We start from the raw sequence: 17,089 nt of genomic DNA, 5'->3' as shown, positions 1-17,089 counted from the left end.
GAACTATTCCCAATCTGTGCCCATGTCACTCTCTTCAAAGTGTGTGGACTAATCCCCATCTGTGCCATCTCACTCCCTTCAACGTGTGTGGACTAATCTCCATCTGTGCCATCTCACTCCCTTCAAAGTGTGTGGACTAATCTCCATCTGTGCCATCTCACTCCCTTCAAAGTGTGTGGACTAATCCGCGTCCGTTATTAATCTCCTGTAAACTATAAATAAGTTTTATTTCATTGTATCAGGTAAAGGCCCACTGAGCTATATACCGTAGCTCATTTTCAGAAACAACTCATCCACAAATGATTGACGTTCAGCGAAGTGGCTGATATCAGTCAAATCACGCTCAACGGGTAGTGATGTTGCTTGTAAATGTGGAGGGGAAAACCCCGGAGGGCCCGTAGAAAAATCCACGCAGTGACCACCACGGGAGAGAGAGAAAGAGAGAGAGAGAGAGACGCAGACTCCAAATACAAAGCAGAAGGTGTAGTCTGGGTCGGGATTGAACCCACGACCTCCTGTATACCAGGCGAGATAGTCAACATCGCCTAGCCACCGTGATGATGATGAGAGAGAGAGACGCGGACTCCAAATATACAGCAGCAGCAGCAGGCATCGTCAGGGTGGGGATCCAACCCACGACCTCCTGTATACCAGGCGAGGTAGTTAACATCTCCTAGCCACCGTGATGATGATGAGAGAGAGACGCAGACTCCAAATCTACAGCAGCAGCAGCAGCAGGCATGGTCAGGGTCGGGATTGAACCCACGTCCTCCTGCATACCAGGCGAGGTAGTTAACATCTCCTAGCCACCTGGATGAGGCCCTTTCAAGCTCTCACAAGCATAGAGAAGGGAGGGGAGAGAGTATTTAAGGTCTCAATGGTGTCCGTGGGTCTCTCTCTCTGTGTGTGTGTGTATGTTAAAGTTCTTTCGAACGGTACGTAGCCAAACCGTGCTAATCGTCGGAGGCAAGACCACACAGCGGCAGCCAAACATCAAATACGAAGATCCACCCCTTTAACAGACTGTTGGAGGAAGTGCTCTGAGCGAGTGGCAGCGCCTACGAAGGTCGGCACGGCACACGGCGCTGGTGATTGGCCAGCTCCACGGGCCAGACACACAGAAACACAAAGACAAAGACCACCCGTATAGCCTTGACACACTGTTGGGGCAAGTGCTGTTAGCGAGCAACGTCTTAAGGCCGAAACGGCGAACGAGGCGGTGGGCGGGCCAGCGCCACGCCCGGCCGCCTTTGTCTCTCCCTCGTGGTGATTTTTGTTTGTTTGTTTGTTTTACACCTCGCACCATGTACGCGTTTGAGGCTGAGTCGAACCTGGGCGAGGCCCGGGACCGGTTCAAATGATGGGCACCGGTGTTGGTGGCCGTGAGCGGGAATCGAGGTCGGTTCGCCGGGTTCGTAGCGCAGCGTAGCGCTAACCGCTGCACCACCGCTCCCCAGACCTACACCCACATACCTAGAGACACTCATCTATGGTCAAACACATGTTAAACATTACCAAACACAGACACAGATTCTCCGTATGGCCTACGCCGGCTGTCGGGGTAAGTGTTGTCAGCGAGTAGCACCTATAAGGTCGGTGGTATGACCACACCCGGCTGTATTTGTCTTCCCAGCGATGTTGTTTATACACACGGATCAGGGCACGATATTCGCGGTCACTGATGTGTGATATGGTTACTGTGGTTTGTTCAGCACTAACCACTGCGCCAACACTCCCCAACTACATGCACTCACCAACTCATCCACCCACTCACCCACTCACTAACTCACTCACTCAACTACTCACCAACTCACACTCTCAGGCACACCCACTCACTCCCCCACTCACACACTCACCCACTAACTCACTCACCCACTCACTCACCCACCCACTCGCTCACCCACCCACTAACAGTCACTCACCCACCCACTCGCACACACACTCACCCATCAACTTATTCACCTACCCACTCAATCACTCACCCACCAACTCACTCACCCACTCATTCACTTCCCCACTCACTCGCTCACACACTCACCCACCCACTAACCCACTCTCCAACTCACTCTCTAACCCACCCACTCACTCACCAACCAACTCACACACATTCACCCACCCACTCATTCACTTTCCCATTAACCCAACCACCAACTCACTCATCCACCCACTCAATCACTCGCCCATACAATCATCTCCCAACTCACTCACCCACTCACTCACAAACTCACCCACCCACTCACCCACCATCCACTTACTTTCTCACCAACTCACTCCTCCACCAACTCACTCACACCTATCCACTTACTTAAACAATCAATCACTCATCCAATCACCCAACAACTAACCAACTCACACAAACACTCACCCACCACTGACCCACCCACTCACTCCCATGCTCACGCACCCACTCATTCACTCACCCACTCACTCACCAACCAACTAACTCACTCACTCACCCACCCACTCATTCACTCGCCCATTCACTCACCTACCAATTCACTCATCCACTCACTCCCACACTCACCCACCTACGTACTCTCACTCATCCACTAACTCGCCCACTAACTCACTCACCCACTCACTGACTCCCCATCCACTCACACACTCACCCACCCACCCATTCATTTGCTCACTCACTCACCCATCAACTTACTCCCCCACCCACTCATTCACTTGCTCACTCACTCACCCACACACTCACCCACCCACTTACCCACTCACACACACACTCACTCACCCGCCCACTAATCCACTCACTCACCCACCCACTAACCAACTCACACACTCACTCCCCCACCCACTAACTCACTCACTCACCCACCCACTAACCCACCACACACTCACTCACTCACCCACTAACCAACTCACACACTCACTCCCCCACCCACTAACCCACTCACTCACCCACCCACTAACCCACTCACTCACCCACCCACTAACCCACCCACACACTCACTCACCCACTAACCAACTCACACACTCACTCCCCCACCCACTAACCCACTCACTCACCCACCCACTAACCCACTCACTCACCCACCCACTAACCCACGCACACACTCACTCACTCACCCACTAACCAACTCACACACTCACTCCCCCACCCACTAACCCACTCACTCACTCACCCACCCACTAACCCACTCACTCACCCACCCACTAACCCACCCACACACTCACTCACCCACTAACCAACTCACACACTCACTCCCCCACCCACTAACCCACTCACTCACCCACCCACTAACCCACTCACTCACTCACCCACTAACCAACTCACTCACTCACTCCCCCACCCACCCACTTTCTCTGCTCGCGAGCCACATGTACACGTCTCCTTACAAAGCAACAATTTCCTGCACATTTACCCTCCCCAGCCCAGCCCGATCCAACTCGGCATTCCATTCTCTCCCCCGTCTCTCCCCCTCCCCACTACCTCGTCTCTCACCCCATCCCACCTCCTCCATCTCCACCCACCGCGTCTTCCTACCTCCTCAAACGCCTCATCTTTCTATATTGCTCACGCCACGGTTTTTGGTTTGGACATGTTTGTTTTGTTGTAGTACGGAGTTAGACTCATGGCCTTAATCTAAGTTTTCTTGTGGTTGTTGTTGTTGTAGTATGGAGTTAGACTGATGGCCTTATTCTAAGTATGTTTGTGGTTGTTGTTGTAGTACGGAGTTAGACTGGCCTTAATCTAAGTTTTCTTGTGGTTGTTGTAGTACGGCGTTAGACTGATGGCCTTATTCTAAGTTGTCTTGTGGTTGTAGTACGGAGTTAGACTGATGGCCTTAATCTAAGTTTTCTTGTGGTTGTTGTTGTAGTACGGAGTTAGACTGATGGCCTTATTCTAAGTTTTCTTGTGGTTGTTGTTGTTGTAGTACGGAGTTAGACTGATGGCCTTATTCTAAGTGTTCTTGTGGTTGTTGTTGTAGTACGGAGTTAGACTGATGGCCTTATTCTAAGGTTGTTGTAGTACGGAGTTAGACTGATGTCCTTAATATTATTTTTCTTGTGGTTGTTGTTGTAGTACGGAGTTAGACTGATGGCCTTAATCTAAGTTTTCTTGTGGTTGTTGTTGTTGTTGTTTGACTTTGCATCCCACTGGGATTTTTTGCACGCAGCGTTGGTGGTGTAACGGTGCTTTTTTCAGGAATATTTTAGCTGTTTTTTTTTCCCATGGATTTTCTGTTTGCACACAGTCACACACGGAGCCATTCGGCTCTTGAATCGGGTGCAACCACAACAAACAAAAAAACAAAAACACGAACAAGAAAAACATCTTAAAGTGACTTTGTGTTGACTGTGCAAACAGAAAATCCAGGGAAAAAAAACATCAAAATATTCCTCAAATAGCACCGTTACACCACCAACGCTGTGTGTAAAAATCCCATTGGGATGCAAAGTCAAACAACAACAACAACCACAAGACAACTAAGATTAAGGCCATCAGTCTAACTCCGTACTACAAGAAACGAAAACATGGCCAAACCAAAAAAAAACGTTTTCTAAATCACCAAAATAAAGCCGTACATGCAATGTAACAGTGATCATAGGAACTGTGACCGATTTTTTTAATTTTTTTACAATAAACTACATAAATAACATGTACCACCAAACCCTAGAGCCACAGCTGGCTACATGAGCCACTCCACAACCAACAGGAGCATCAGTCGGAGTATCACATTTTTTTCAATGCAACCTTTGAGATCAGCAAGAGGTCTTGCAAGACAGTTTCGAGTCCCAGGATTAACGCCCAAGACGCCATGGGGCTTTTGCGGCCACACCCGTTTGCTTCGCGAGGGCTGGCCACGCTGGCTCGGATATGATAGCTACCTCGCCTGGGTGTGCAGGAGGTCCGTGGGTTAGATCCACCGATCCCGACGAAACATGCTGTGTGTAAAATGTGGAGTTTGTGGTGTGGCGAGGAGCCGTTGACCACCTCGCCAGGTGTACGGAGGGTCTCGTTGGCATCGATCCCGACCCTGACGATTTGCTGAATATATTTGGAGTCTGCGTCTCTCTCCCCGTGGCGGTCACTTCGTGGGTATTTATTTTTTTCCCCCCACCTCCACATTTAGAACCGACATCATCACGCGTTTCGAGAGTGCTTTGACTGCTGCTGCTGCTGCTGCTGCGATTTTCACGCGATAAGCCGTTTTCGTGCGAACCGCGATGATCTGTGGTGGATGGCCAGGTCGCTTCTGAACAGGAAGCTACGAAGCCAAACTTGAGCTGAAACTTTGTACGAGCTGAACGTTGCTTAGCTCGTACAAAGTCACTTTGAATGAAAATAAAATAACACGATGAAATTCTCACGACGTTTCGGCCACAACACAAGTGGCCTTCCTTCAGGTGAAAGGAACAAACCTGTCATTCTACGTGGGTGGTGACTTCACCGAAAGAACCAAAGAAGATGAATCCTTGCAAGTCGCGAATGCTTTAAATCGAAATTCGGCTCAACAAAGTTTTAGTTAATTCCATCTGTCTCTCTCCCTTAGCTCCGCACCTCCGCCTAGCGCGGTTGGCTACGCACGTTGCGAAAGAAGTTGAACATACCACACGCATACACAGAGACCCCCATGGACACGCAGACCCAGAGAGACCCACGGATTAGCACGGTTGGCTACGTACGGCGCGAAAGAAGTTTCGACACACACACGCGTGATCTCCCCTTTCGTCTCCTCAATCTCCCACCTCATTCCACCTCCTCCCATTCCCTTCCCTCCCCTCTCCTGGTTCATGACACGGTATGTTGCACGATCAGTTGACTGAGAGGACGACGACGATGATGATGATGATGATTATGGTGATCATGGTGATCACCACGCTGATGATTACAGTCATCGTGGTGATGATGACCGTTTCGTGGGTGATCAGAGCCAGATATTTTTTTTTTGCGTTTGGGTCTCTCCTACCCTTATTCGCCACTCCTCCTCATCCTCCTCATCCTCCTCATCCTCCTCATCCTCCTCATCATCCTCCTCAACACTCATCTCCCCTCTCACCCTCCACCCCCTTCCTCACCACTCCTCCTCCTTCCCCCTCTCACCCTCCTCCTCCTCCTCTTCCTCCTCCTCCACCTCCTCCACCTCCTCCTAATCCCTCCTCCTCCCTCCTCACCACGCGTCTCTCCTACCTCCCCCCCTCCTCCCTTCGCTCTCCCCTCCATCCCTCCCCTCCCTCCCCTCCCCTCCCTTCCCCTCCCTCCCATCCCCAGCGTCTTCCTTTATGAGTCTGCGCCTCTCCCCGCTACTCTCGCATTGAGACCCCGGGAGCTGAAACGAACGTGGGAACGCATCTCTTACGCCTGGTAAGGGATTTACAAGCAGACACACACGAGGCACGGATACTTACAGATGCATGCATAGTACGTGCACACTGATACACTCACACATACAGATACATACACAGTGCGTGCACACTGATACACATACAGATACATACACAGTACGTGTACACTGATACACATGCAGATACATACATAGTACATGCACACTGATACACTCACACATACAGATACATACACAGTACGTGCACACTGATACACTCACACATACAGATACATACACAGTACGTGTACACTGATACACATACAGATACATACACAGTACGTGCACACTGATACACTCACACATACAGATAGATACATAGTACGTGCACACTGACACACTCACACATACAGATACATACACAGTACGTGCACACTGACACACTCACACATACAGATACATACACAGTACGTGTACACTGATACACTCACACATACAGATGCATGCATAGTACATGCACACTGATACACTCACACATACAGATACATACACAGTACGTGTACACTTATACACTCACACATACAGATACATACACAGTACGTGTACACTGATACACATACAGATACATACACAGTACGTGTACACTTATACACTCACACATACAGATACATACACAGTACGTGTACACTGATACACATACAGATACATACACAGTACGTGTACACTGATACACTCACACATGCAGATACATACACAGTACGTGTACACTGATACACATGCAGATACATACACAGTACGTGCACACTGACACACTCACACATACAGATACATACACAGTACGTGTACACTGACACACTCACACATACAGATACATACACAGTACGTGTACACTGATACACATGCAGATACATACACAGTACGTGTACACTGATACACTCACACATACAGATACATACACAGTACGTGTACACTGATACACATACAGATACATACACAGTACGTGTACACTGATACACATACAGATACATACACAGTACGTGCACACTGATACACATACAGATACATACACAGTACGTGCACACTGATACACATACAGATACATACACAGTACGTGCACACTGATACACTCACACATACAGATACATACACAGTGCGTGCACACTGATACACTCACACGGCTGCTGATGTAGATGACAGAGCAACAATGTCACATTCGGGTGGTCAAGGCAGTAGATAACCGTGATCAGGAGCAAGCGTAGTGCATCAACGTGATGCCTTCATCAGTCTATGAGTCTGTGCGTTTCCATTGGTCTCTATGAGTCTAGGGATCTCTATGGGTCTCTGAGCCTGGGGTGTACATGAGTCGTTGGGTCCGAGTCTCCACAGATTTCTGTGAGTCTCTCTGGGTGCCTACGAGTCTCTGTGGGGTATCTATGAGTCTCTGTGGGTCTCTGTGAGTCTCTATGGGTCTCTGAGTTTCTGTGAGTCACTAGGGGTCTCTGTGAGTGTGTGAGTCTCTATGGGTCATCTGAGACTCTTTGAGTCTCTGTGGGGTCTCTGTGAGTCTCTATGGGTCTCTGAGTTTCTGTGAGTCACTATGGGTCTATGAGTCACTAGGGATCTCTGTGAATCTCTAAGGGTCATCTGAGATTCTTTGAGTCTCTGTGGGGTCTCTGAGAGTCTCTATGGGTCTCTGAGTTTCTGTGAGTCACTATGGGTCTCTGTGAGTCTGTGAGTCTCCATGGGTCTCTGAGTTTCTGTGAGTCACTATGGGTCTCTGTGAGTCTCCATGGGTCTCTGAGTCTCTGTGAGTCTGTGAGTCTCTATGGGTCATCTGAGACTCTTTGAGTCTCTATGGGTCTCTGTGAGTCTCTATGGGTCATCTGAGACTCTTTGAGTCTCTATTGGTCTCTGTGAGTCTCTACGGGTCTCTGAGTTTCTGTGAGTCCCACCTGATGACGGACGCTTGTGTCGCGCCCGAAACGTCGTCTTGATTTAATTTATTTTATTTTATACCTACTCCGTGATGACTTTACCGAAAGAACCAAAGAATACGGATCCCTGCAGTCACGAAAACTTCAAATCTAGATTCTGTGAGTCTCTATGGGTCTCTTAGTCTCTGTGAGTCCGTGAGTCTCTATGGGTCTCTTAGTCTCTGTGAGTCTGTGAGTCTGGATCTCTATGGGTCTCTATGAGTCTCTTCTTCCTATCGTATGGTTGACATAGATGGCAGAAACAGCAACTACAATTTCACATTCAGGTGGTCAAGGCAGCAGACAGCTACGTCAGGAGCAGTAGCGGAGTAGTGAATCATCATCATCATCATCACCATCGCTCGCTGTGATGTCTCCTGCTTCGTGTTTGTGGATCGGGGCATTGTGTCGCTACACCTCGTACTACGATCTCCCATTCTGGATGACCACAGTCGCACCACTACTGCCCCAGAGTTTTTTTTTTAATGTTCCATTTGTGCATCGGGGTATCATCCGCAACATCATCTGCTGCTGCTGCTGCTGCTACTGCTGCTGCCGTGGTTTGTGACCGGTATGAAAATGATGCCGGTTTAGGCGTGTACCATGAGCATCTTGGTGCGAAGGTCAAAACCTCCAAGTGTCAGGGATCCTTCACGACAAGATGGTGTTTGTGTGTGCCCACTACCACAGTGGAAGAATGGACGGCGCATCTTTATAGATGACCCAACGATGGTCAGTGGGCAGATCAGCTAACTGGGAGGATCTGGTATCATGGACATGGACCCCGCATCCACTCTTTCGTTCGGCTATGTAGTCCAGCAGATGATGGTGCTTGGACCCGGCGTGTGTCCATGATGTTGTGTGGTACGCGCGCATGCCGGAACACAGTGGTTACATGGAGACCCACAGACTCACGCAGAGACCCAGAGACTCAGACAGAGACCCAAGATTCACACGGAAACCCTCAGACTCACACCGAAACCCACAGACTCACACAGAGACCCACCGGCTCACACAGACACCCACAGACTCACACAGAGACCCATAGACTCAGAGACCCACAGACTCACACAGACACCCACAGACTCACACAGAGACCCATAGACTCGGAGACCCACAGACTTACACAGACACTATCAGACTCAAACAGAGACCCGCAGACTCAGAGACCCACAAATTCACGCAGAGACCCACAGACTCACACAGACACCCACAGACTCACACAGAGACTCGCAGACTCAGAGATCCACAAACTCACGCAGAGACCCACAGACTCACGCAGAGACCTACAGACTCACATAGACACTATCAGACACACACAGAGACCCGCAGGCTCAGAGACCCACAAACTCACGCAGAGACCCACAGACTCACGCAGAGACCTACAGACTCACACAGACACCCACAGACTCACACAGAGACCCATAGACTCAGAGACCCACAAACTCACGCAGAGACCCACAGACTCACACAGAGACTCACCGGCTCACACAGACACCCACAGACTCACACAGAGACCCATAGACTCAGAGACCCACAGACTCACATAGACACTATCAAACTCACACAGAGACCCGCAGACTCAGAGACCCACAAACTCACACCGAGATCGCCCATTTCTCCTCTGCATCAGAAGGAGGGTACACGATGATAACCCCAGCTGCAAGCGATGTTGAAATTTCCACTTGCAACTATCCTCAGCTAGCTGAAACCAGGCCCCTATGGGTTTGAATGGGGTCCTAGATGGACACCCACCACCGGAGTAGATTAATTGCAGGCGCATCTTAGAGATGATAAGTCGATGGTCAGTGAGCAAATCAGCTCCACAGTAAGTCCTGGTGTCAAGTACATGGGCCCGTATCAGCTGGTCCGTAATGATATAGTCCAGCAGATTCTCTTGCTTGGACCCAGCGTGCATCCATGATGTGTGGATGCGCCGATGCCAGAACAGCGTGTTCATGATTACAAGCCCATGGGCTGCACATAAAGTCTATCAGCCTCCTTCCATTCTTAGTGGGCTGATCTGGCCCATTCCTTCCATCACTCCAACCCTGGTGTCTGCGTCATAATCCAATCGGGCATTAAAATCACACACAGAGACCCACCGACACCTAGACCCGTAGAGACCCACAGAGACCGACATTTGAGCACGGTTGGCTACGCACGGTGCCAACGAAATTCAAGATGCATGCATACAAAAGTGCGGGATCACCATGGACGTGCTCACTCCAGCGCTGTCCTCTAGACAGTCTGGTCCCTTCACCTGATGTGAAGGCCACTTGTGTTGTGGCCCGAAACGTCGTGAATTTTTGTTGTTGTTGTTGTTGTTTTATACTTTTACGTGACTTTACCGAACAGGACCAAAGCGAATGTGACGTGTGTTCGTTTGGCCGGATTAATTTGATGCGTTGCTTGCTGCAATGCAGACCCGGCAGTTCACCGAGCGATGTCTGGCTCTGCTGCTGATGAAACACTGAATGTCGAAACCTGCCCCTTGCCTATAAACATCTGGGGCAGTTCACCAGCCTCTGTTTAAAGCAGAGCCCGGCTCTGCTGCTGGTGAAACAACAACAACAACAACAACCGCCATTCGCCACTAAGTAGCGGTGACGTGACCACGACGCTTGTGCCAGGCCACGTGCACCTTGAGGCTGCCACGTGAAGTGTCGAACGCCCGCCGGCAGGAGGTCACGGGGCAGACCCAGCAGGTGCCACGGGTCGACTGACTGAGATGACCGAGATGACTGGGCTGATGCACCACCTGTGCCCCTCTACTGTGCTGATGAGACACTCGCTGTGAAACCCACTCCTTGAAATTGAGATTCATCGTCTCTATTGAGTGACGTCCATTGATATTTGCTTTCTCTTCATTGACTGAATACCTTGTAATTAACCAAGCGAGAGACACCCAGACCCAGGGCTCAAACCGTGACCCTATAATGTCAGTGATTCCTGGCTCACCTCGATGATATGATACCAGCCACAAAAATATTTCGTTTAGCAGCCATCATTTGGCATTGGGTGCCACGGTGGATAGGTAGATGTTATCTGCTGCCTCGCCTGATATGCAGGAGGTAGTTGAGTTCGATCCCGACCCTGACGCCTGCTGCTGCTGCTGCTGTATATTTAAATCTAAACTATAAACTAAACGGGTTTCATGTTAGCCAGGCACAGGCCAACTCCGTGTGGATTTGTCTCCGGGTCCTCCGGTTTGTTCTCCTACACATTTAGAATGAACGTCTCTACGCGTTCTTAATCATTTGGACTGCGGCTATAAAATGTTCCACACGGTGATGATGATATCAGACGCTTGGTTGAGCTGCTATTATTTGTGATGGCCAGGTCGCTTGTCTGAAAAAAAAGAGCGACACAGCAGCTTAGTGGGGGCCTTACCTGGTAAATTGTAAACAATTTAAGTTGTATATTCTTGGTTCTTTCGGTAAAGTCACGTAGAAGGGAAACAATAAAATAAGAAAAATATAAAACAATAAAATTCTCACGACGTTTCGACTGCAACACAAGCAATCATCATCAGGTGTGAAACCCATAGCAAGAAATTTTAAAAAAGTGGCGGTTTAAAAAAGAAAAAACGCCACTTTTTTTTCAAATTGTTCTTGCTGTGGTTTTCACACCTGATGATGATTGCTTGCGTTGCAGTCGAAACGTCGTGAGAATTTTATTGTTTGACATTTTTATTATTTTATTGTTTCCCTTCTACGTGGTGACTTTACCGAAAGAACCAATAATATGAATCCCTGCGGTCACGAAAGCTTTAAATCAAAATTTTAATTTAAGTTGTAGTTTTTTATTTATTGAATTGTTTAAGTGGTGTACTTGCCTTTCCTATAGTTTGACTCCTATCAGTGTTTTCTTTTTGGCGCCACGCGACCATCACGGGGAGAGAGAGAGAGAGGCACCGCAAACTCCAAATATACAGCAGCAGCAGCAGGCGTGGTCAGGGTCGGGATCAAATCCACGACCTCCTGTACACCAGGCGAGGTAGTTAACATCTCCTAGCCGCCGTGGCGAGATGTTAACTGGCCACTCACTCAACTCACCCACTCACTCAACCACCCAAAGACAAAGATCCCCCGTGTAGCCTTAACAGACTGTAGGGGCAAGTGCTGTTAGCGAGCAGCACCTATGAAGGCCGGCACGGCACAAGAAGGGGGTGGGTGGCCAGCACCACGCCCGGCCGCCTTTGTCTCCCCAGCGGCGATGTTTACTACGCACCGCTCCACCAGGTACTGCTCATTTGAGGCTGAGTCGACCTAGGGGAGGAGGCCCAGCACCGGTCCAGATAATCGCTGTCGCTGGGAATCGAACTCGGGTCCTTCGGTGTAAAGAGACGTCTTTATTTTTTTTGTTCAACACAGGGCTCTCCACTGAGATTGATTCAAACAGTTACTCAACCACAGTGGCTCAAGAGTGCAAACCCAGCCCAGGACATTTCATCATCAAACTAAATCGTATAAATACATGGCGGGGGGGTGGAAAAAAACAACCCAAAAACGTCGTTTGGGTGCAAGTAAAAGTTACGCGAATACAACTTTCGTTTTTTTTTCCAACTCTCCCGTCGGATGAGTCAACAGGGTCCCTCCCATCCTCGTTGGTTCTTTCGGTAAAGTCACCAGCCACGTAGAATCAGAATAAAATAATAAATTGATAAAATAACAATAACGCGATGAAATTCTCGCGACGTTTCGGCCACAACACAAGCGGCCTTCATCAGGTGAAGGGGACGAGACTGTCTGGTAGGACAGCGCTGGAGCAAACCGACACACCTGATGACGGCCGTTTGTGTTCTGGTCGAAACGTCGTGAGAATTTTTTTTATTTCGATTTAAAGCTTTCGTGACTGCAAGGATTCATCTTCTTTGGTTCTTTTCGGTAAAGTCACCACCCACGTAGAATGATAATAAAATAATACATTTATAAAATAACAATAACGCGATAAAATTCTCGCGACGTTTCGGCCACAACAACAACCGGCCTTCATCAGGTGAAGGGGACGAGACTGTCTGGTAGGACAGCGCTGGAGTGAGAAAGCCACAAGCCGAGACCGCGACCTTTTAAAGCTTAGAGTCGCGGCATCTCTTCAGAGAGGCGTGAGGGACTCGATTAGTTGAGCCTCCTTTATCCCGGAGTCTGTTGAATGATCTCTGGGTGCTCCCTCCCTCTCTGTGCGAGCGGTGGTGCAGTGGTGAGCGAAGCGATTAGCGCTCGCGTGGCTCCGGACACTGCTCACCCGAGTTCCATTCCCGCTCACGGCCACCAACACCGGTGGTGACGAACATCTGATCCGGTCCTGGGTCTAACCCTCGGTCGACTCGGCCTCAAATGTGTTTTTTTTTCCCCTGGTGGCTGAGGTGTGCAGTGAACATCGCCACTGGGGAGACAAAGGCGGCCGGGCGTAGTGCTGGCCACCGGACCCCATAGTGTGCTGTTCCGGCCTTTGTAGGCGTTAAATTTCGATTTAAAGCTTTTCGTGACTGCAAGGATTCATCTTCTTTGGTTCTTTCGGTAAAGTCACGTAGAATTCTCATTCTTCGTAGGCGCTGTTTCTCGCTCCTAACAGCATTTGCCACAACAGGGTGGTTCAGGCTTAAAGGGGGGAGTTTTGTCTTTCTTTTGTGTATGCGAGTGTAGATTTATGGATTTAAGGGTGTCTGTGTGAGTCTGTGGGTCTTTACACGTGTCCGTTCGTCTCTGTATGAGTCTGTGGGGCTCTGTGCGAGTCTCTGGGTTTCTGTGTGAGTCTGTGTGTCCATGTGTGAGTCTGTGGGTGTGCGTGTGAGTCTGTGGGTCTGTGTGTGAGTCTGTATGTCTCTGTGTGATTCTATGTGTATCTGTGTGAGTCTGTGGGTGTCCGTGTGAGTTTGTGGGTCTTTGTGCGAATCTGTGGGTCTCTTTATTATTTCCCTTCTACGTGGTGGTGACTTTACCGAAAGAACCAAGAATGTGAATCCCTGCAGTCACGAAAGCTTCAAATCAAAAATTTAAAGTCCAAGTTGGTGTATGATATGGTCAAGCGGGGCCAAGTATATGCAGAATTAAAGTTGGCCAAGGACTGTACCCTGGAGGACACTGAAACGAACAGAACACGTGTCTGAAGTTATCCCTCCCAGGCTGACACTCTGTTTATGCTCAGACAGATAGGAAATGAACCGGTGCAAAGCAGTGCCAGAAAGCTCCATACAGCCTTCCAAACGCTCGAGCAAAATGCAATGATCAATGGTGTCACAACCAGCACTCAGGCGCAAAGGGACAAGAACGCTAGGCCTTCCTGCATCAGCGGCAACCAGCGAGTCATTGACAACCCTAACCAGAGCCCGTTTGCACGCTGTGGTTGGACCTAAAACCGGACTGGAAAAAGGTCAAAACGAGCATTTACAAGCAAATAATGTTTAAGCTGTAAGGCTACTGAAAGGTCAAGGATCTTGGTGATATCTAGCAGGTAGGAAATATGGACGACAATTACTTGAGGCGTTCTTCATCGAGGCCAGCTTTCTTGAGTACCAGAATGACCGCGGCACATTTAAAAAAAAAGAGAAGGGACAGTACCAGATTAGAGTGAGTTCGTTATGAACATTGATAATAAAGACTGCAAGAGATGGAAAATTAGCATGAATACATTTAGAAGCAACAGGATCAAGAGAAAGATAGGTTCGTTTGGAACTAGCAATCAATAAAGCAACATCTGATTGTGAGAGCTAGGAGAATACAGAGAAGTCAGATATCAGCAGTGGTGCTGGAACTGGTAGGAAGAGGGAGATTTAATGGAAAGGGGAATTGCGTTGATTTTGTAAAAAAAAAAAATTGAAGGAACTGGTCAGCATTTGCTTTTTTACCATAAAATGATAATCACAGGATGACTGAAGGAGGCTATGAAAGGTAGAAAAAATAATTCTAGGGTCATTCCAGGCATTCGCTAGAGTAGCAGAAAGATAGCTGATGCTAACATGGTCGAGTCCCTTTGTTTAAATTGTAAGGTGGTGCTTTAAGATTTGCGAGTGGATGGTAAGATCAGATTTTCTCCAAGATCGCTCTGCCTTGTGGACAGTTGCCTTCAGTGCATGAAACTCGTCGTCATACCGGGGTGAAGATTTCATTGATTGGTCCACACCCGAGACAGCTTTCCTTAGAGCCTCGTCTCACGTTGGTGTTGGACCAGCTTGACGCCAAAAGGCGCACAACTCAAAAGGCAATGCACCGTCAGAGTATGAGAGTTCGACTTATCAAAATATGATAATTGGTGTTTTACCCTTCTATCTGGCAACAAAAATGACACCTTTATTTTAAACAAGGAGTCATGTTTCCATTGACCACAATACCTGCGGTCGGAATGCGTCATCTGGTCCAACACCAACATGAGACTAGGCTCTAAGGAAAGCCGTCTCGGGTGTGGACCAATCAATTTCAAGGACAGTGCCACATACATTATCAGAGTTGTTGTTTTTTGTTTGCATTCCGACCGCAGGTATTGTGGTCAATGCAAACATGACTCCTTTTAAAAATAAAGGTATCAGTTTTATTGCCAGATAAAAGGGTAAAATACCAATTATTATAAATGTGTCGTTACACCCGCCCACCACCCGACACAGCCAATGAGTAAGGTTTGTCACGGAAACAGAACCTGCCAATTCGTTACTGGTACAGCACACCGGTGTGTTGGAAAGTAAACCCACGACAGCATTTACAATTCGAGTACGACGTTTTGCCAGTAATTACAACCAGCATCATCAGGCGCCAAACTCTGGCTGTCAACAGACTCACACAAACCCACAGACTCACAGAGAGACATACAGATTCACAAAGACACCCGCAAACTCACACAGACACCCACCGACTAAGACAGAGACCCACAGACTCACACAGACACTCACAGACTCACACAGACACCCACAGACTCACACAGAGACATACAGATTCACACAGACTCACACAGATTCACACAGACACCCACGAACTCACACACACACCCACAGACTCACACAGAGGCATACAGATTCACAAAGACACCCACAGACTCACACAGAGACATACAGATTCACACAGATACCCACAGACTCACACAGAGACCCACAAACTCACAGACACCCACAGACTCACACAGACACCCACAGATTCACACAGACACCCACAGACTCACACAGACACCCACAGACTCACAGAGACACCCACAGACTCACACAGACACCCACAGACTCACACAGAGACCCACAGACTCACACAGACACCCACAGACTCACACAGAGACATACAGATTCACACAGACACCCACAGACCCACACAGAGACCCACAAACTCACAGACACCCACAGACTCACACAGACACCCACGAACTCACACAGACACCCACAGACTCACACAGAGACATACAGATTCACACAGACACCCACAGACCCACACAGAGACCCACAAACTCACAGACACCCACAGACTCACACAGACACCCACGAACTCACACAGACACCCACAGACTCACACAGAGACATACAGATTCACACAGTGACCCACAAACTCACAGACACCCACAGACTCACACAGACACCCACAGACTCACACAGACACCCACAGACTCACAGAGACATACAGATTCACAGACACCCACAGACTCACACAGACACCCATAGACTCACACAGAGACATACAGATTCACACAGACACCCACAGACTCACACAGAAACCCACAGACTCACACATATAACCACAGGCTGATATGCATACTCAACAAATTCCATAACATATTAAAATACGTATTTATAAATATATTATTTGTACATCTCGCTGTTGATTCTGGCCAGGCTTTCGAATCCATCATTCTTTTCGCTTTCATTATTAC

General features: G+C 48.7%; 1 protein-coding gene across 1 annotated transcript in view; it reads left to right on the top strand.

Moving 5' to 3' along the window:
- The first annotated feature begins 6,177 nt into the window (after window positions 1-6,177).
- Window positions 6,178-17,089, top strand: part of SPARC (secreted protein acidic and cysteine rich) — a 37,008-nt gene continuing 26,096 nt past the window's right edge. Inside the window, exon 1 of the mRNA XM_076058130.1 lies at window positions 6,178-6,313. The gene's annotated coding sequence lies outside the window, so the exon portion shown is untranslated. The remainder of the gene's footprint in view (window positions 6,314-17,089) is intronic.

Source organism: Petromyzon marinus, assembly GCF_048934315.1.
Source record: "Petromyzon marinus isolate PM22_M1 ecotype Great Lakes invasive population chromosome 68 unlocalized genomic scaffold, UKy_Petmar_22M1.pri1.0 chr68_unloc.1, whole genome shotgun sequence".
Lineage (NCBI taxonomy): Eukaryota > Metazoa > Chordata > Hyperoartia > Petromyzontiformes > Petromyzontidae > Petromyzon > Petromyzon marinus.
Note: the sequence above shows the minus strand (reverse complement) of the source record. Positions and strands in the feature narration are given on the sequence as shown.